Source organism: Bos mutus, chromosome 20 (genome assembly GCF_027580195.1).
Source record: "Bos mutus isolate GX-2022 chromosome 20, NWIPB_WYAK_1.1, whole genome shotgun sequence".
In the NCBI taxonomy this organism is placed as follows: domain Eukaryota; kingdom Metazoa; phylum Chordata; class Mammalia; order Artiodactyla; family Bovidae; genus Bos; species Bos mutus.
In genome coordinates, this window is record NC_091636.1 from 15,238,443 (window position 1) to 15,259,762 (window position 21,320).

The window sequence follows — 21,320 nt, forward strand, 5'->3', positions numbered from 1 at the left end:
GGCATTGCAGGTGGATTCTTTAACAGCTGAGCCACCATGGAAGCCCAGAGGGCAGAGCGAGTTATGGTGGATAGAAATTGGCAAAATCAAGACTTTTAATGACTAGAGCTGTTCATAATTGGAAAGGATTATCTTGTGCTGTATGTGTTCTTTCTCACTACCCATGTCTAAGGAGGTTCTTATCAAGCATATCTTGGGATGCTCTTGAGGAGATGTCTGTATTGACTAGAAGGTTGAGCTCTAAGGTTCCCTCTGTGATTGAGATTCTATGTGTCTTTCTCACATCTGTGTAGAACCAAATAATGAATCACTTACTCTTGACGGACAGTGACAATTAGGCTGAAAAGGATTTGGAGAAGTGGGTCTTCCTTGGGTTCTTTAAAATGCATCCTCCTATTGGCCCTCCACTGTGGTCACTTGTAAAACTGCCCCAAGAGCCTTGATAGCCTGAAAATATTTTAAGAAAACAAATGCAGTTTGGGTGATTGGTCCAGGTTTAGAGATTGAATCAATCTCTCTGCAGTCCTTGAGATTCCATGGCTCCTGAAGCCCTGATACAATTCCCTTCTGTCATCTGGGCTCCTGTGGCTGTTCATTGTCTGGACTCTGCTTTCTCCCTCCTCACAATAATCTCATGGATTCCTTAATGTAGTTGAAATGGAATCAAGAATCACTTACTATATTGGGCTTGTCGCTTTATAAAAGGCACAGAATAAAACCCAAACTGGTGAATAATCACCCTTCATGTGACCTCACTAGAATATTGTCAGTATGGCTTTCCTCTTATGGCAGAAAAAATTATCGTGAACGTTAGATAGTAGAAGTAGATAGAAAGTGCTGGATACACTGAGTCTGTGTTTATGGATTAGTCACTCAGTTGTGCCTGACGCTTTGTGACTCCATGAACTCTAGCCTGCCAGGCTCCTCTGTTGGAATTCTCCAGGCAAGTATACTGGAGTGGGTTGCCATACCCTTCTCCAATATTGTATATATTGATAAATTGATTTAATTATCATATTATTTTCCAATCGACAAATTGAAGAGAAGTAGATATAGGAAATGAAGTCTCATCCTTCCCAATCCTTAGAAATAGAATTAGGAAAAGAGTCTTCTGCTCCTTTAAATAATTGTATAAAGCATATCACTAGCATTTCAGGTAGAGTTGAACTAAATAAGTAGCTTTCTTCAGCTCTCATATATTATGGGCATATGATTACCTAAGGCTGATTCAAACTGTGCCATCTAGCTGTGAGTATATAATATTGTGAAGTCTAAAAAAAGTGACACCACAGCAAAGGAAACCATAAACAAAACAAAAACACAACCTATGGAAAGGGAGAAAATGTTTGCAAATGATGCAACTGGCAATTGCATTTCCAAAATAAACAAACAGTTCATACAACTCAACAACAACAAAATAAAGAATCAAAAAGGGACCAGATCAAGAGTAATGACTGGCTTGTCAGGTCCCATATCAGACTGGAGGCAGGCCTAACAGCTGAAGAAGGGTTGATAACTTTTTAAGCTGCTGTATGGTGGCTTGTGTGTATTTCTGGGGAATGATTAATATAATCTCTATTGATCTGAGGATATAGAGATATATTAAGATTGTAACACCCAGTGACTAATAGTCCTTAGCATAGTGCCAGAGTTACATTTTACAAAGAAAATAGAGATCATGCTGATTTTTCATTTGATGTTTTCTCTTTTTTAAACATTTAATGTGTGCTCAGTTGCTCGCTCAGACGTGTCTGACTATTTGTGGCCCCATGGACCATAGTCCACCAGACTTCTCTGCCCATGGAATTTTCCAGGCAAGAATGCTGGAGTGGGGTGCCATTTCCCATTTTAGGGGATTGTCCTGACCTAGGGATTGAACCTGTGTCTCTTGTGTTAACTGTGTTGGCTGGCAGATTTTTTTTTTACCACTAGTGCTACCTAGGAAGCCCAAACATTTAATTATTGGATCGTAAATATTTTCCCATGCTAAGGTAAGATTTGAAAATATTATTTGTAAAATGTGGCATAAAATTCCATTGATTGGACTTAACGCTATTGATTTAATCATTCTCTTAATATTAAACATTTAAATCCTTTCACTTTTGGAGGGAATTATTAATTCTGTGGCTATTCCAAATAATACTATTACATTCTTGCACATATGTCTTTCTGTGAATCTTCGATTATTTTCTTTGGACACATTTCTAGAAGTGAACTTATGAAGCAATGAATTTTTGACTCTTTGTCAAATTGCCCTCCTGAAAGGTTGACCCAACTCACCCTCTCAAGCAGGGCCTGACAGCAAACATTTCACTTCATTCTTTTTTTTACTATTTATTTTTTTAACTGCACGGGCCTTCATTTCTGTATGTGTGCTTTAGCTGTGGAGAATCCGGGCCACTCTCTCGTTGTGGTATGCGGGCTTTTCATCACCGGAGCTTCTTTTTTGCAGGGCACAGACTCTAGGGCGTGGGCTTCAGTGGTTGCTGCAAGCGGGCTCAGTAGTTTAAGCACTCGAGCTTAGTGGCCCAGCAATATGTGGGATCTTCCTGGACCAGCAGGGATTGAAACAGCATCCTCTGCATTGCAAGATTCTTAATCTCTGGACCACCAGGGAAGCCCTCGCCTCATTCTTGACACTGCATTATTTTATTTTCTTTTTTTTCAATGCTGGTCTGAAAGAAGGAAACGAGTACATAATTTCCAAAGGTCATTTCTTTTACTGTTCCTGAGAGAGAAGTTTTTCATATATTTATGGCCATTGCATGAATTACTCATAGGTGTCCTTTATATATTATTTTAAGGCATTTGTCTTTATCTGATTGATTTGAAAGAGCTCTGTTTTCAGTAAGGATATTAACTCTTCATCTGTTATCTAGGCTGCAGTTACTTTTCCCTGTTTGCCACTTAAGTCCTCAGTTTGTTTTGTTGGATTTTGAAAAATACATTGTCAAAACCTATGGATATTGCATTGATGATTCATTGTTTTTATGATTAGAAAGGTCATAACCCATGGAACCTTATACTTAAGTGTTAACATTCAGTCGTGTCTGACTCTTTGCGACCCCATGGATTATACAGTCCATGGAATTTTCTAGGCCAGAATATTGGAATAGGTAGCCTTTCCCTTCTCCAGGGGATCTCCCCAACCCAGGGATCAAGCCCAGGTATCCCACATTGCAGGCAGATTCTTTATCAGCTGAGCCACAAGGGAAGCCCCAGAAAGCTGGAGAGGATAACATATCCCTTCTCCAGCAGATCTTCCTGACCCAGGAATCAAACCGGGCTCTCCTGCATTGCAGGCGGATTCTATACCAACTGAGCTATCAGGGAAACCCTCTGTTAACATTTAAGTATAATTGATATGAAACCTTTTTTTTAATCCTCAAGTGTTTTATATTTTTTTAAGTTTTAAAAAATTTATTTATTTTTACATATGGAACTTTTAAACTTTATTTTTGTGTGCCATAATTACCTTTTCCCCCAATATCAGATAATTCTCCTTTTCCTCAGTTGTTTGTAAGGGCAACCTTACATCTAGTTAACACATAGTTAACACCTTGGAGGAGGTGCCTCCTACAGCCCACTCATTGGAACTGAAGCCTGGAACACAGGGATCCAAGAACCATTTCTCTGCAGTGGTACACGCATGAATGTGGAAAAGTGGCCAAAGTGCACCTCACTCCCATTCCATACAGTCTTGTTGTCTGCCTATAGTCAAGGTTCTTAGCTTGTTTAGTGTTTCCTGTACGGTTTTGAGTTCTAGAATTTTTGCTAGCCTATTTGAAGGAATTAAACTCAGAACAATCCTAAAGTTAGCAAAAACATTGATACAATCACTTCCATGGCACAACAATGTCCCCAGAAACTGTGAAAGCATCCACTGTTATTTGCCTGTCCCCAAGGGGCCTCTGTCACTGTCTGAAGAGCAATCATAATGATGGTCAATGATTATACCATGCTTATTATTACCAGGCTCTGTGCTAAGCCTTTTGTAGAAATCGACTCATTTAATGCTTTGTGGCCCAGCTGCATGGGTCACCTGCAATGCGAGAGACCTGGGTTTGATCCCTGGGTTGGGAAGATCCCCTGGAGAAGGGAAAGGCTACCCACTCCAGTATTCTGGCCTAGAGAATTCCATGGACTGTATAGTCCATGGGGTAGCAAAGAGTCAGACACAACTGAGAGATTTTCACTTTCACTTATGAGAATGATTCCCATTTTATGGATGAGGAAACTGAGGCACCAAGCAGGAAAGTAACTTCCCCAAAGTCACACAGGTAGTAGTGAGCAGTGAAGCTCAGATAAGCCTGCAGGCTGTCAGGCCTGAGAATGGACCCTCTGACCAATGTGCACTATTGTCTGTCACTGCCTGTTGGCTCAGGAGGCAAACCTTCACGTGTTTCAGTGAACTCATGATCTTCCCTGGCGCTGGACAATATTCCACATGCCATTCTCTCTTACTCACAGCAGCCTATACCAAACTGTTCACAAGCTGTGTAGCTCAGCAATCTCCTTGACAGGCATTATTGTGCTGGAGTTCATACTTAAATAAAATCTACACATTAACTGAAAATTGGTAATGCATCTACAAAGAGCTGCTTCTACACCCGAGAGAGAGAGAATTGACATTAGTGATAATAGCATAAAGATTCTAAAATGGGGATTAGCGAATTCTTTTAAAACATTAAGATAAATGTCATATGACCAAGGAACAAATAACATACTGAAACTCAGAAAGAGAGTGAAATTTTTCTAATTTATTTTCTAAGGCTAATATACACTGCTCAAGACACATGCATTCAGGCACCTATGTGGACCCAATTTGTAAATTCTGAATTCTAGGGTTTAAATTAAATTCTGTCAGATTAGATTCAGTTGGATGTTGAAAGAATAATACACCACGACTGGACAGAGTTTATTCTAGAATATAGATGTTTTAAGTTTTCCAGTGCCTATTAATAAGTTATATCACATCAGTAGAACAAAGGGGAAATACAGGATTACATAAATAAAGAATAGAAAGGCATTTAATAAAATTTGATATCTTCTTTAAAACTGCTTAACAACTAGGAATAAAAGATTTCATTCTCAATATGATTACATCTATTTCTAACCAATTACAAACATCACCCCTAATAGTAAAACAATAGAGAAAGAAAGAAGACAAGCTTTATCTAATGCAGTAATGTTGTTGTTCAGTTTCTCAGTTGTGTCTGATTCTTTTGTGACCCCATGAACAATAGGTTGCCAAGCTCTGTCCATGAGACTTCTCAGGCAAAAATATTGGAGTGGGTTGCTATTTCCTTCTCCAGGGATCAAACTCACATCTCCTGCATTGGCAGGTGGATTCTTTAGCACTGAGCCACCTGGAAAACTCAGTAATATATGAAACAAAAAGAAATGAGATGACAGTCATAAAGAAAGAAGACAATTATCAGAATTTAATGAAGGCTAACTTTTAAAGATGACTCATGTTCTGTGCACTGTCCTAACAGCTTCCTTTAAATTATTATTTGTTTCAACAACTTTATGATGTAGGTAGTATCTTTACCCCTGTTAACAGATGAGAGTACTGAAGCAGAGAGAAATTTAATAATTTCCCCAAAGTTGTACCACTATTAAATGTCAGAGCAGGATTTGAAACCAGTCAATCTGGTTTCATCATGTTTAGAATTAATGTTAGCCAGATTTTAAAATAAATATGAAACTAAATAGTTCTCCTCTATTAAATATGAGGAAACTAACTCCTTTCATTGAAAATAACTCATTAAAATGAAAATATAAAATGCCCATTAATAAATATTCAGAATCTAAATAAGGAAAACTACAGAACTAAGAAAAGAGTTGGATTCATGAAGATACATGCCATGCTTCCAGACAGGTGATCTAAATAGCATAACCAATTTTAATTTTTACACAGATCCATTTTTAAGTTTAATGTCATTTCAATAAAAGTTCCAACAGTTCTTTGTGGGGGGCAGGTGCAGAAAAATGATATTAACTTTCATTTGTGAAAACAAATGGATAACGTATTTTAAAGAAGGGAAAAAACAATATACTTAAGTATTTGCTCACCTTACAGAATCTCTCTGTCAGGATGCATAAGAAACTGCTTACAATGTTTTGCTTCCAGTAGGGCATCTGGATGGCTGGAGGGGTTGGTGTGAGGGGAGATTTTTCGCTATATATTGTTTTATACCTTGAAATCATGTGAATGTATTATTATACCAAAAGAAGAAACAAGCAAAAAGAGGAACCACCCTCATCAAATTGTAAAAAACCAACAAAATTTTTTGAAAAAAGTATTGAGGGAGGATTCTTCTTATCAAATAAAGAAATGTTATGAAACTGTAATAGTTTAAAAAGTAAGATTATGCTTTAAGACTAGATCAGTCCCTAGAACAACATAGAAAGTCTAGAAACCTGCCTGTCACCAGCATGGAAAGTAGAAGCTCACACATAGACTGGCTTGTAAGCAATGGAATGAGTTATGTCTAAAAGGCAAGTCTTAGATTGAGAAGATAGAATCCCATAAAAAGAGGAAAGGGAAAGTAGAAGTACTCCAAGATCTGTGAGCTTTCCTGGTGAATTATTTTCCCTCTGATGTGGTTTTTCTGCTAGGCAAATTCTGCCTTTTCCAATTTCCAAGTAAAAAGGGGTGCTATCAAACATAGACTCTTAGACCACTGGAATAGAATAGAAAGCCCAGAAATAAACCCACTCACTTTCAGTCAGTTAATCCATGACAAAGGAGGAAAGAAAATACATTGGGGAAAAGACAGTCTTCAATAAGTGGTGCTGGGAAAACTGGACAGATACGTGTAAAATAGTGATATTGGAACTTTCTCTAACACCATATACAAAAAACAAACAAACAAACAAAAAACCCTCAAAGTGAATTAAAGATCTGAATGTAAGACCGGATACTATAAAATTTCTAGCAGAAAATATAGGCAGAACACTCTTTGCATAAATCGCAGCAATAATTTTTTGGGTCTGTCTCCTAAAGTAAAGGAAATAAGAGCAAAAATTAAACAAATGGGACCTAATTAAACTTAAAAACTTTTGCACAGCAAAGGAAACCATCAACAAAGTGAAAACAACCTACTGAATGGGAGAAAATATTTGAAAATGACATGGTTGATGAGGGATTTGTATCCAACATATATAAACATATACAACAGTTCATACAATTCAACGTCAAAAAAAAAAAAAAACTGGTTAAAAAATGGGCTGAAAAACTGAGTAGACATTTTTCCAAAGAAGAAATGCAGATGGCCAACAAGTACATGAAAAGATGCATGAAGGTACATGAAGGTTTCTATAATTCTGGGCCAGGATTAAAGGAAGTCTGCCATGCCAGGACGGTTTTTCAGAGTCACTTCGGCCTGTACTGGCCCATCTCTGGTCCTCACCATCCCATTTTGCTTCTTCAGCCAATGTTGTCAGGGCCACTTCAGTTAGTACTAATGCATTCTCTTATCCTAAATAGGAATGTAGGGCCCAATTACCAACATGCTATTGGAATTAGGAACATAGTCAGTGCACAATAAGAAGGAAAGAAAAAGGAATGATAATAAAGAAGATAATCACCATTCTCTCCAGCCCAAAAAGTGTAAGAGAAACTATCTTCCAGGAATCTCAGTATGCAATGAAAAACAAAAGGAAGGCCAACTAAGAAGAACCAAAGTGTGTGCATATTCAAGCAGTGCCAGTAACAGGAGCAGCAGTGTTAGTTCCCCAGACAGAATAATTGGTCCAGAAAGCAGCTTGAGTGAGTGAGTACAGTCGCTTCAGTCGTGTCCAACTCTGTGCGACCGCAGAGATGGAAGCCCACCAGGCTCCCCCGTCCTTGGGATTCTCCAGGCAAGAACACTGGAGTGGGTTGCCATTTCCTTCTCCAATGTATGAAAGTGAAAAGTGAAAGGGAAGTCGCTCAGTCGTGTCCAGCTTAAACCAGATCATTGTTGAGCCAAGCATGAGTACCCCTCAGTCCTTATATGAGATGGATGCACTATGCCAAGATCATTACTCCCACATCAACCAGATGTTAAGGGAGGCACACTTCAAGTGCCTACCGGAGTGAGGACAATTGCCAACATGATGAACTAGGAGCCCCTTATTCCAGCCTAAAATTTGTTTATAAAAGCAATCACACACATACACACACAAAAGAAAAGATATTCAGTATCATTAATCATCAGAGAAATCCAAACTAGAACCATAATGAGGTATCACTTCACACCCATCACAATGGCCATCATCAAAAAGCACACAAGTAACAAATGTTGTCAGGGATGTAGAGAAAAGGGAACCCTCCTACACTGTTGGTGGGAATGTAAATTGGTGCAGCCACTGTGGAAAACAACATGGAAGTTTCTCAAAAAACTAAAAACAGAGCCATACGATCCAGGAATCCCACTCCTGAGTTTATATTCAAATATAACAAAAACACTAATTTCAAAAAGATACATGTACTGAAATAGTCATAGCAGCATTATTTACGATTTCGAAGACCTGAAAGCAATCTAAGTGTCCATCAACAAATGAATGGATAAAAAGATGTGGTGTATACATTCAATGGAATACTACTCAGCCACAAAAAGGAATGAAACTTTGCCATTTGTGGCAACATGGATGGACTTGGAGGGCATTAGGCTAAATGAAATAAGTCAGACAGAGAAAGACAAATAGTGTACGATATCATTTATGAGCGGGATCTAAAAGACACAACAAATTAGTGAGTATAATGAAAAAGCAGCAGACTCGTAGATACAGAGAGCAAACCAGTGGTTACCAGTGTAAGGCAGGAGAAATAGGGGAGTCGGAGGTACAAACTATTACATATATGATAGGCTCAAGGATGGAGAAGGCAATGGCACCCCACTCCAGTACTCTTGCCTGGAGAATCCCATGGACGGAGGAGCCTGGTGGGCTGCAGTCCATTGGGTCGCTGAGTCGGACACGACTGAGCGACTTCACTTTCACTTTTCATTTTAATGCATTGGAGAAGGAAATGGCAACCCACTCCAGTGTTCTTGCCTGGAAAATCCCAGGGACGGGGGAGCCTGGTGGGCTGCTGTCTATGGGTCGCAGCAGGTCAAGGGACAACATGGGGAATACAATATTTTTTTTTTTTTTTTTTTTTTTAATGAAACAATATAAAATAATTACATTCAATTTGGGGGTCAAGCAAAGTGATGTGGCAGCATGCAGCAGCCAGTCTGTCTTTTGGTTGGCTCATTTAAGGATGTACTATACAACATGTGGGATTGTTTTTGGGTTCCTTCTCTTGTTTTCATTATTACAATATTTTGTAATAATGGTGTGTTAGTTTTTCAGTCACGTCCAACTCTTTGTGACTCCGTGAACTATAGCACGTAAGGCTCCTCTGTTCACGGAATTCTCCAGGCAAGAATATTGGAGTGGGTAGCCATTCCCTTCTCCAGCACATCTTCTTGACTCAGGGTTTGAACACAGGTCTCCTGCATTGCAGGCAGATTCTTTACTGTCTGAGCCACCATGGAAATTAACCTTTAAAATTGTATAAAAATTAAAAAATAATTTTTAGAAAGGAGTACTAGGCTATGACTTCATTATAGAGGGGAAGATAACTTGACTGATGGATGGTCTCTTGAACAGGGAAGACCAGTTGTCCATGTGACCTTAGGGAGATCATTTGTAAGAATCACTAGCATTCACTAAATGATTACTCTGGACCAGGCATGGCTCCAAGTGCTTTGTATGTACTATGCCATTAAATCTTTATAACCATGCTCTGAAGATTGTTATAACCATCTTTATAACAACCCTATAACCACTTCTAGCAGTTGCTGAGTGATTACTATGGGCCAGCAGTGGTTGCAGGAGCCTTGCATGTACTCATTAATCCTGTCTCTATAAACAGTCCTTTGTGGTAGCACTATCTTAATCTACAAGTAGGAAAGTGAGATATAGAGATGTTAAGCCGCTAGGTCATGCGGTAAGCAGCAGCAGCAGCCGTGCCCATTACCAATTTACAGAAGGATAGAATTTGGGTAATAAAGTCTGTTTTTATTTTTCCTTTGTGCTTAGTCTGTTTTCACTTGATCACAGTGGGCCTTGCACAGAGGCCTCATACTGGTACTTGACACTTCAGAGTTCTTCCTCCCGCCCCTGAGCACAACAGCTCAATTCAAGATGGCAGCAGTGGGCCCTGTGCAGAGAGACACTGCTCCCGGCACTGTGATCTGGAGCCTGAGCCACGCAGCTGTGTGGCTCCCCTGTGAGAGCTCTGCCCGCTGCCCGCTGCTGAGATCCCTATAAAGCAGCCCTGCCTATGGCCTGTGGGGAGAACATGTCCTCCAGAGCAGGGGTCCCCAACCTCTGGAATCTAATGCCTGATGATCCGAGGTGGAGCTGATTAATGATAATAGAAATAAAGTGCACAATAAATGTAATGCCCTTGAATCATCCCCAAACTGTCCCCTGTCTCCTGTGGGTGGAAAAACTGTCTTCTGTGACATTGGTCCCTGGCGCCAAAAATGTTGGGACTGCTGCTCTAGAGCCTGAGCTTGCACCTCTCCATTCTTTGATCAAAGAATAAAATTCTCTTTTACTTCTGAACTAAAGTTAGTCCCATTCTGTTGGCTCCAATGGCACTGGTCAGAAGGACCCTTGCTGGAGCCTGACAGGAAAGGGTCGGTAACAAGAGTGGCAACACTGGGATTTGAACTGTTTGGTTTGACCCCAGTGGCCATTACAGTTCACTCTACTGCACCATAGCTAATCCTTCTGTTTCTGTTTTCACATAGAATTATACGTTCATTGAGTTTCTTTCAGTTCTACAAGTGACTACTATTCTAAGACAAAACACTTCCAGGATCCTTTCTTCAACTGGTTTTGGCAGTGACCGCCGGAAAGTAGACACGTCTAAGCCCACCTCTAGGCCTCTCCATAGTGGTCATGCTGAGTCAGCCGACTTGCTGCCAAAACTCTAGGACATCATTTTTGAATAGCACTTCCCTGGTGGCTCAGACGGTAAAGCGTCTGCCTGCAATGCGGGAGACCCGGTTTGATTCCTGGGTCGGGAAGATCCCCTGGAGGAGGAAATGGCAATCCACTGCAGCACTCTTGCCTGGAAAATCCCATGGATGGAGGAGCCTGATAGGCTACAGTCCATGGGGTCGAAAAGAGTTGGACATGATTGACTGACTTCACTTTCACTTTCAAGTATGAATTTCAGATATACATCTCACGGTTCTTAAAAAAATAAGGCTCTTTGTTCCCCAAAGTTGTTTGGGAGTTGTTTTTTTTTAAAACAAACACCAGATTGTGTTCTGATTTACTGTTGTGAATTAGAGAACAGAGAAATGATCTCAGGGTCACCCAGGATCAAAGCTTAAGATGTCAAGGTTAAAATAATTATTTTTCCTCTTTATCAACTGCTGTCTGTGACCTTGATTATAGGATGAGGGTTTACTGAACTATGTCTTGGAGAAATGTTAACCTGTTTTGCACAGAATCAACATGTTGAGTAGGAAAATGATAAAGAACCTGATTTCAAAAGTTTCTGTGATGCAAGCCAAGCCCTGACCTTGCAAATTCCCAATTCTTATCACATGAGTTCCACAGCTCATATTCCAGGGTAATTCTCCCCTTTCAGCCTCCTCGTCCTAGGAGGCTGGTATCTTTCTTTGCTCTAAGGGCAGATTGCCATGGATCCACACTTACCATGGAAGAGGTCAACCTGTCACTAAGCTGAACTCACTGTGCAGAGCTCATTTCAAATGAAAGCCCAGCCCTGGGGAAACTTGAGCAAATTTAGCCACCATCACCTTTATTTTCCTTTGTACTAAGAGTCATGAAGGGGTTGATGGGGTGCGTTATAAGAATGCAGAGAGTATAACTTCATGGCAAGTAAGAGTGTGAAGAGGGCTTGAGGGTCAGAAACTAGAGTTAAAATCGCAACTTTGTTTTTGTCATATGTGGCCTTGGATAAATCATATAACCTCAGGTGGACTAGAAATTGAATCTCTCTCAAGGGCTGTGTTGAGGATCAAGCAAGATGATAGGCATGAAAGTTTCACACAGTATCTGGATGAATAAATGGGAGCTGCTTAATAAGCCAGAGTTATTGTTCTTCTTCTGATTATTGCTACTGGTTAATATTCTTGTCCTGATCTCTGTTTCCCTATAGAAGCTATTCTCTATACCCACATGGAAGATGAATTGCTAGGGTCCATACTGGCAGCTGAGAAGCTGGGAACAGGCTGGGGCCAAGAGAACCTCGGAAGAACAGAGCTCTGTGCTAGTTAAGAGAATACAACACTTTGTATACTGAATTCTTTTTTGTATTGTTGGAATATTTTGAAGAAGGTGACACTAGTTTTACATATAGAAAGAAACCTGAGTATTTAAAGAATTCCATAAGAACCAGCTGATATCTAACAGTGCAACACCAGTAACCTCAAATAACCTTCTAAAAGAATTTAAATCACCCATGTGGTGTTCTGTCTGCAGATGCATAATCTAATCTAGTTGTGAGGAAGTGTTGACAAACCCACAAGAAGGAACTTGGTATTAAGAAAGAGAGTGACTGTAAGTAAAAAATGTCAGTGTCATAAAAGACAAAGTCTATAGCAGTATTCTAGACTGGATCTGGCACTGGGTTGGGGCTGGGAGGGGGGCATGCTGTAAAAGACATTATTGGATCAATAGACAAAATTGGAATGCAGGCAGATGAGACAAAAGAGCATACATTCATGTACACACACAAATTCTCATATTCATACATACATATAGAGAAAGAGGCAGAGAGAGAGTCAGAAACAGAGAGATAAACACACAAAGACTGAGAGATGTAGAGACAGAGAAAGAGCTAACAATAAAGTAAATGGGGTAAAATGTTAATATTAGGTGAATCTGGTTAAAAGATATACAGTTTTCTTTCTACCATTCTTACAATGTTTAAGTTTAAAATTGTTTTCAAACAAAAGGTTAGAAAAGCATCAGAATGTTATTAAATATTACATGTGTATATTTTTAAATTCTGAGGCTACTTTTAGAAATGGAAATATTTCCCATGTAGACTGGAACATTTCTCTTCATTTCCTCCCCCAATGAACCCAATAAAATAAGAGTGGCCTCATCAACAAGCAAATGATATTTAAAGTTTTTACATAGAGAAAACAAACTTGAGGGCCCTTACTAAAAACACGAACCTGTGTATTAGGCTTGTGTGTACTTAGTCACTCAGTTGTGTCTGACTCTTTGAGACCCCAAGGATGTAGCCCACCAGGCTCCTCTGTCCATGGAGATTCTCCAGACAAGAATACTGGAGTGGGTTGCCATGCCCTTTCAGGGATATATTAGGCTGATAAGTATGGTTGGATGTGGTCTTTGTGCAAGACAGTATAGAGCCCACACCCATTTTTTACACCAGTCTTGGGTCTCAGTGTATCTAGCCCTTACCTTCTCACCTTATCCCATATTTGGGGATGACTGAAATGTTCATTATTCTATTATTTTTGTAATAAAACTAGTTACAACTTTGGTGGATTTTCCTTCAGTTTCCTTTAAAATATCCTTGCATCCAAATGGTTACCTCAGCGGGAAAATCCACGAAATCAGTTGCTCAACACAGCTGTAACTAATGAAATGTGAAGTTAATGAACAGAGATGATGAAGATTTTGAATAATATAATGAATGTTAATGAATAGTAGGAAAAGCTCAGTGTGGTGACCCAGCTGACTTCCAGACAAGGGGCTAAGTTGAGGGTTTGCCTTCTGAAGCTGATCTAGCCAAGCTGTGGGACACCATATCAGGGTTGATTCAGGAGATCTGGCTCACCAGGGGGGCCTTTATTCCCTCTGCATACCAGTCCCAGATTCTCCTTCTTGCGATGCATACTCAGGCCAGAGGCCCTATTCTGGAGGACACTGCGGCTGTCCTGTGGTAGAGAATGCTGACAATGACAACACACCCCTCACTCACTGAATCACTGTCGGTTTCCTGGCTCGCTAAGGCTGTGAATAGTAATTGTTTGGATAAGATCAGTCAGGGGCTTCCCTCCAGCTGGGATTCCTTGGTGGCTCAGCTGGTAAAGAATCTGCCTGCAGTGTGGGAGACCTGGGTTTTATCCCTGGGTTGGGAAGATCCTCTGGAGAAGGGAATGGCTACCCACTCCAGTATTCTGGCCTGGAGAATTCCATGGACTGTATAGTTCATGGGGTCGCAAAGAGTCAGACATGACTGAGCAACTTTCACTTTCCCTCTAGCTAGGTCCAGCAAAGGAGCCAGGAGTGGACTGATGTATCACATCATTTCCCAGGAGCTGGTGGGTGGGAAAGAGGTTCCTGCGTACTGCAGAGAGACCGCACAAAGGAGGCAGAGGAGGGAGAGGGGCAAGCCTCCTGTTAATACGTTTGCCTGGGTTAGGTCTTGAATGGGCAAGAAGATTGGAAAAAGGATTCTTCTTCCATCTCTTCTTCCTTAGGCTCCTCTTTCTTGACCAAGAGAGGGAGAAGGTTGAGTATTTTCCCAAAGATGACAGATAATCTCCTTTTAAAACTCTGGAATGGTCATTTGCCATCAAATCTTCCTTTGTCTGGACCATCAATCTGAAAACCTATCACAAAATTCAGCTCACTGTTCCCAGTTTCATCGCGTTCAAGGTCTGTGATGAGCCCAAACTGTCCCCTCTCTCTCCAGTCTCCTCTGACTGCCTTTTCTCTACTCCCTCCCCAAGTCCTGGGAAAATTTGCTTATTCTTCCTTTGGAGGCATCTGATTGTCACAGCAGAATTTTAACTTTTGCTTTTCCAGCAAAGCGCATTATCTAGGCACTCTAAGTTCATTTTGTTTAGAGTTCCCATTTTGGATGAAAAGTTGGAAATTAAAACCAGACATCTGTACGTGGGAGCATAAAATTCCACAAAACAATGGGATAATAGCTTGCTTGTAAAAACATAGGCTTCATTCATTTTCATTTTTGTTAACGTCTTATGTCTTCCTTGAAATATATGGTTGATAAAGGAAGAGTACTGCAGTAGAAAGAAGAAGGGTTTTGAAGTATGCAGGTTTAGGTTTGGATCTCAATTTTGCCACTTTATCTCATACTCTTTCCACCCCATCTCCCAAATGCCAAACTTCCTTCTAGCTTAAATAGGAGTGGATTTTACCAAAAACCCAGCGAGGAGGCTGCATACATCTGAGAAGGAACTTGAAATCTGACCTCTTTTCATGCCATAAAGCAGGCTGATTGGGGGCCCTAAAGGTATCTCCATGTCTCAGTCCCTGGGACCAGTGAATATTATTACCTCAGAAGGCAAAAGGGGGGCTATGACCTCACATGTTGAAAGCCTGAGTTCAGGATCTTGAGAGTAGATATTTATCCTGGCATATCTGGGTGGGCCCTAAATGCAATCACATGTGTTGTTATAAGAACCAGGCAGAGAGAGCTCTGAGACACACACACAGAGGAAAAGGCCACGTGAAGACCAGAGGCAGAAGTGATAAGTAACGTGGCTGCATCACTTCAGCCACACTGTGATGAAGCCATCACTGTGGCTGCAGTGATGAAGCCACAAACAGTTAGAAGCTGGAAGGGGCAGGGAAGGATTCTTCCCTGGAGACTCCAGAAGGAGCACACCGCCTGCTGACATCTTGATTTCACACTTCTGGCCTCCAGGACTGGGAGAGATTACATGTCAGTTGTTTGGAGCCACCCAATTTGTGGTAATTTGTTACAGCAGCCCTAGAACATGGACACTCTGCACTAATCTGGGCTGCAGGGCTGAGCTCCTCCCCACATTCTCTCAGCAACCCTACCAGAGAGAAACCTGTGAGGGTGGGGCACTGCCCCGACAGGCCCCTGTGAACACCGTGCTCAGACATTTCTCATAGAGCCAGGAAGGGCTGGGCTGGGCTGGGCTGTGCTGGGTGAGGCCCTTGGGAGCACCCTTCTCAATTTGATTTTCTCTCGGAGCCCTGGGTTCCTCCTCATGCAAACGTCTTCAGTTACTTAACTGAAGTCTCAGCTTCAGTAGGAGCCTCTGCGTTCTGTAGTAAATGATTTTACTACAGGTCCTTCCTGCGTGTGGGCTCTGAGAGGGAAGACAGCTGGGAGCATGTGGAACCAGAGAGATGTTGCCATGGTGAGAGCAAGAAGCACAAAGCCAGAGTGGAGAGCTGTGAAGACCCAGGCTTCCTCCTCACAGCTTCACAGAGAAAGCCAGAGATGTGGCCTGAACCCCCTTGGTCAGACAGATAACACAATCTTTGAGCTTCTCAGTTACCCTGTGAATGTAGAACACTACCCACATTTTACAGACCAGAAGATCATCAGTGTGTCCAAGTTCACGCAACTGGGATGAGGATTGAGACTGGACTAGAGCAAATATCCATCTGTTCCCAAGACCCTGGCATAGGGTTGTCTTATTTACCTCTACCAACGAGAAAAATAGAAAAATGCAGTTGGAAGGACTCCAAATCTACCTGATTTTGATTTGAGCTCTGAAGGTCATTGTGCATGTGTGCGTGCTAAGTCGCTCCAGTCATGTTCAACTCTTTGTGACCCTATGGACTGTAACCTGCCCGGCTCCTTTGTCCATGGGATTCTCCAGGCAGGAATACTGAAGTAGGTTGCCATTTCCTTCTCCATTTTCTTCCCCAGTGAGGGATCAAACCCAGGTCTCTTACGTCTCCTGCATTGGCGGTCAGGTTCTTTACCACGAGAGCCAACTGCAAAGCCCAAAGGTCATTATGCATTAGTATATTCCAGGTGCTCATTGCTGACCATTCTCTGGGCAACCATAGGCCAAAGCTACCCGAGCCCAACCCCCACCTCAAAGTAGCTATTAAGACCAGAGATTGCCTGGAAAAGAAACCTCGTAGTCTGTTGTCTAGATAGTGAACACCTGGGTCTCAGTCCCCTCTGTTACTAATTGTTCAGGTGCTCAGTCATGTCCTGGAGAAGCCAATGGAAACCCACTCCAGTATTCTTGTCTGGAGAATTCCATGGACAAAGGAGCCTGGAGGGTGACAGTCCATGGGGTCGCAAAGAGTTGGACATGACTGAGTGACTATCACTCACTCACTTAGTCATGTCCAACTCTTTGCAACCCTATAGACTGTCGCCTGCCAGGCTCCTCTGTCCATGGGACTCTCCAGGCAAGAATACTGGAGTGGGTTACCATTTTCTCCGGGGATCTTCCTGACCCAGGGATTGAACCTGTGTCTCCTGCGTCTCCAACACTGCAGGGGGAATCTTTGCCACTGATCCACCGGGGAAGCCCCCTATTACTACTTAGCTGTGTGCCATTCTCATAAGCGGGCCCACATTTTAACCTCTCTGTGCTTCACTTTTCCCATCTGAGAAGTTAGGAGGATAGATGGAATGAGTGCTTCTCCATATTTGTTGTACATTAGAACTTCCTGGGGGGTTTGTCAGGCCATGTCCCTCACCAGTTAAACTGGAATATCCAGTGATGGGACCCAGGCATAAGCATTTTCAAAAACTGGCTAGGTGATTTTTATATGTGACCAAGTTTTTTTTTTTTTTCAATGTTACATTTCATTTAGATAGATCAAGCTGGTTTTAGAAAAGGCAGAGGAACTAGAGATCAAATTGCCAACATCTGCTGGATCATAGAAAAAGCAAGAGAGTTCCAGAAAAACATCTATTTCTGCTTTCTTGACTATGCCAAAGCCTTTGACTCTGTGGATCACAATAAACTGTGGGAAATTCTGAAAGAGATGGGAATACCAGACCACCTGATCTGCCTCTTGAGAAATTTGTATGTAGGTCAGGAAGCAACAGTTAGAACTGGACATGGAACAACAGACTGGTTCCAAATAGGAAAAGGAGTACGTCAAGGCTGTATATTGTCACCCTGTTTATTTAACTTATATGCAGAGTACATCATGAAAAATGCTGGACTGGAAGAAACACAAGCTGGAATCAAGATTGCCAGGAGAAATATCAATAACCTCAGGTAGGCAGATGACACCACCCTTATGGCAGAAAGTGAAGAGGAACTCAAAAGCCTCTTAATGAAAGTGAAAGTGGAGAGTGAAAAATTTGGCTTAAAGCTCAACATTCAGAAAATGAAGATCATGGCATCCGGTCCCATCACTTCATGGGAAATAGATGGGGAAACAGTAGAAACAGTGTCAGACTTTATTTTTCTGGGCTCCAAAATCACTGCAGATGGTGACTGCAGCCATGAAATTAAAAGATGCTTACTCCTTGGAAGGAAAGTTATGACCAACCTAGATAGCATGTTCAAAAGCAGAGACATTACTTTGCCAACAAAGGTTCGTCTAGTCAAGGCTATGGTTTTTCCTGTGGTCATGTATGGATGTGAGAGTTGGACTGTGAAGAAGGCTGAGCACCGAAGAATTGATGCTTTTGAACTGTGGTGTTGGAGAAGACTCTTGAGAGTCCCTTCGACTGCAAGGAGATTGAACCAGTCCATTCTGAAGGAGATCAGCCCTGGGATTTCTTTGGAAGGAATGATGCTAAAGCTGAAACTCCAGTACTTTGGCCACCTCATGCGAAGAGTTGACTCATTGGAAAAGTCTCTGATGCTGGGAGGGATTGAGGGCAGGAGGAGAAGGGGACGACAGAGGATGAGATGGCTGGATGGCATCACTGACTCAATGGACGTGAGTCTCAGTGAACTCTGGGAGTTGGTGATAGACAGGGAGGCCTGGTGTGCTGCGATTCATGGGGTTGCAAAGAGTCGGACATGACTGAGTGACTGATCTGATCTGATAATCTCATTGTGATGAGAAAAGAAAGTCAGGTCTTTAATAATCATAATAAAAAAGCTTACAAACAGCAATGCACTATTTCCTCCCCAGCTACTTGCCCCGTTGATGGTTAACAGCTGAAAGAAGATGCAATGACTCAAAATCAAAAATAAAAACAAAATAAAAAAGCAAGCCAACCCCAGGAACAACTCACACTGTCAATGAGTTTCCATATGTAATTCAAACAAGCAGTCAAATGTCAACCACTTGTGGAGAACACCATGGATTTCCTTGGTTTTTAATATGTTTTTCTTTTGAAGGTAAAATAAAACAGGACACAAAGTTATACATAAATGCCAGTTCCATAAAGGCACTGCTGTTGCAGCAGTCTTACACGACTTCTAAGATCTTTCCAGATGTAATGTCTTTTGTCCACATCTGCATGTAAAGCCAGTGGCCACTAGCGTTTTGATTCCCCAGATATCAGGAATTCCAGGAAAATCCTCTACTAAAGCACCAACCACACTCAGCTTTTCAAGAGAAAATCATTTCACCCTGGTTTTACCCAACAATATAATATTTAGAATCTATGCAATTGTCTAAATCTGTTATGACCTTTCATGTTTTTAACATGATAACAGAATTATATGATAACCGGATATATATTTTTATAACAGGATATATATTTTTAACATGATAACAGGATTAACATGATAACAGAACTATTCAGCTATCATTCAGTTAACTGTAATTCTGCGGGTTGCTGTAAATGGTACCCTGGAGTTCTAAAAAAAAAAAAAAATTAATGTAATCTAGTCAACTGGTCTTAACTAAATCCTCATTTGTCCTGAAGACTGCTAAATTTGAGCCAGAGTTAGAGAGGTGAGTTCAGGGTTTAATAATTATAAAGTTAATAATAATAACAAAAACAGCCACAATTTGAAAGTACTTAATGCACATCACCTGGAGAAGGAAATGGCACCCTACTCCAGTACTCTTGCCTGGAAAATCCCATGGACGGAAGAGCCTGGTGGGCTACAGTACATGGGGTTGCAAAGAGTCAGACATGAATGAGCAACTTCAATTTTTTCCTAATGTACATCAGGCAAAGTGACAGATGCTTTTTATACATTATTTTAGATTCTCACAACAACCTTGCTAGGTAAGCATCATTTCTTCTATTTTACTGCTGAGGCAATTAAGGCCCAGAGAGGTCAGGTAACTTACTAAGGTCACACAGTAAGAAGTAGTTGTTCTACAATTCCAACCTATTCTGCCCGTGCTCTTTCCACCATACCACAACACCTCTGGAGAGAAATGATTGAGAAATAAAGATGGAAGTCCCAGGGAAAGAGTTAGCTTACAAGGGGGAGAATCAGGTCTACGGTGGGGAAATAGTCACGAGTTGCTCACATGAAAGGTGCTATAAGAAAATAAATATTATAAATTAACATTTTAACTGTGTTCTGGGCTCAGACTTGTTAGGAGCCACAATACTGGAATAGATGAATTCATTATGAAGGGTTAGTTCTTCATACTCAGTTCTAGCTCCCTCAAATTAATCTTAATAAATAAACCTATTGTGTTCCTGTTTGGATTACGTAATTCAATAATGTCATTTTTTAGCCAGTTTGAGGTCTTTGGATTTCAGCGTATTTTCACTCTTGCTGATTGCCATCAGTAGTACAAAGAAAGGGAAAGGCTGCAGTGGGCACAGCTGTAACAATCACTTTGTCTACAGTGCTCATATCCAAATTCTGTGTGAATCGGCACATTCTGAAGATACACACAAGCATATGCATAAGGTAATTACTCAGAAATCTAAATGTAAATCTGTAACTTGACAAAGCACTGAACTAAAATAATTCACCCATGAAACCAGATGTAGCTTGAAGAATAGGTAGTAAATACACTATGGCCTAGAGCAGGAAAAGGGGGGAAAAAAGAATTTTCTTAATGAGTCTTTCATGGACCACCATTTTCACTGTATAGCCAAAACAATTAAATAATCAAAGGATCTTAGCATTCTGAGGAATACTCAGATGTTATTGCAAGTGGTTTAGGTAACAGATATTTTTAAAAAATCTTCTAAAAATATTTATTACACTTAGAGAATGGAAATTTCCTGTACTTACAGAGAGAAGGTGCATGATTACACATAGATATATATATATATATACATACACACACACACACACAAACTTCATATGCAGAATGTACATGCATAAACTGTATGGCTGAATACATGTTTTTTTTAATAAGAATAGGTGAATTTCACAGTAATTTTTTTCCTGTGGAAAATTACCTCCACATTGGAAACTGGGAATCAGAAAAATATATCCTTTCACTGCAAATAATAACATAGTGATAAGTCATTACACAACCTCAGAGGAGATAATGTATCAGCAGCAAGATAAATTTGGGCAACATCTATTCCTGGAGGGAATTAAGAGATATTTATAAAACTATAGCAATGCGATATTGGGTTAGTAGATTGAAATATATATATGATTTTTTCTTTTATGTTACTTATTAAATGTATGTATTTTTAAAGATCTGAACAAAAAGCTAATGAGAATAAA

At 40.7% G+C, this 21,320-nt stretch overlaps 1 protein-coding gene across 1 annotated transcript in view; it reads right to left on the reverse strand.

The window, feature by feature from the left end:
- The window catches only part of ANKRD55 (ankyrin repeat domain 55), a 116,304-nt gene that overhangs the window by 94,617 nt on the left and 367 nt on the right, over positions 1–21,320 (reverse strand). The gene's annotated exons all lie outside the window — the stretch shown is intronic.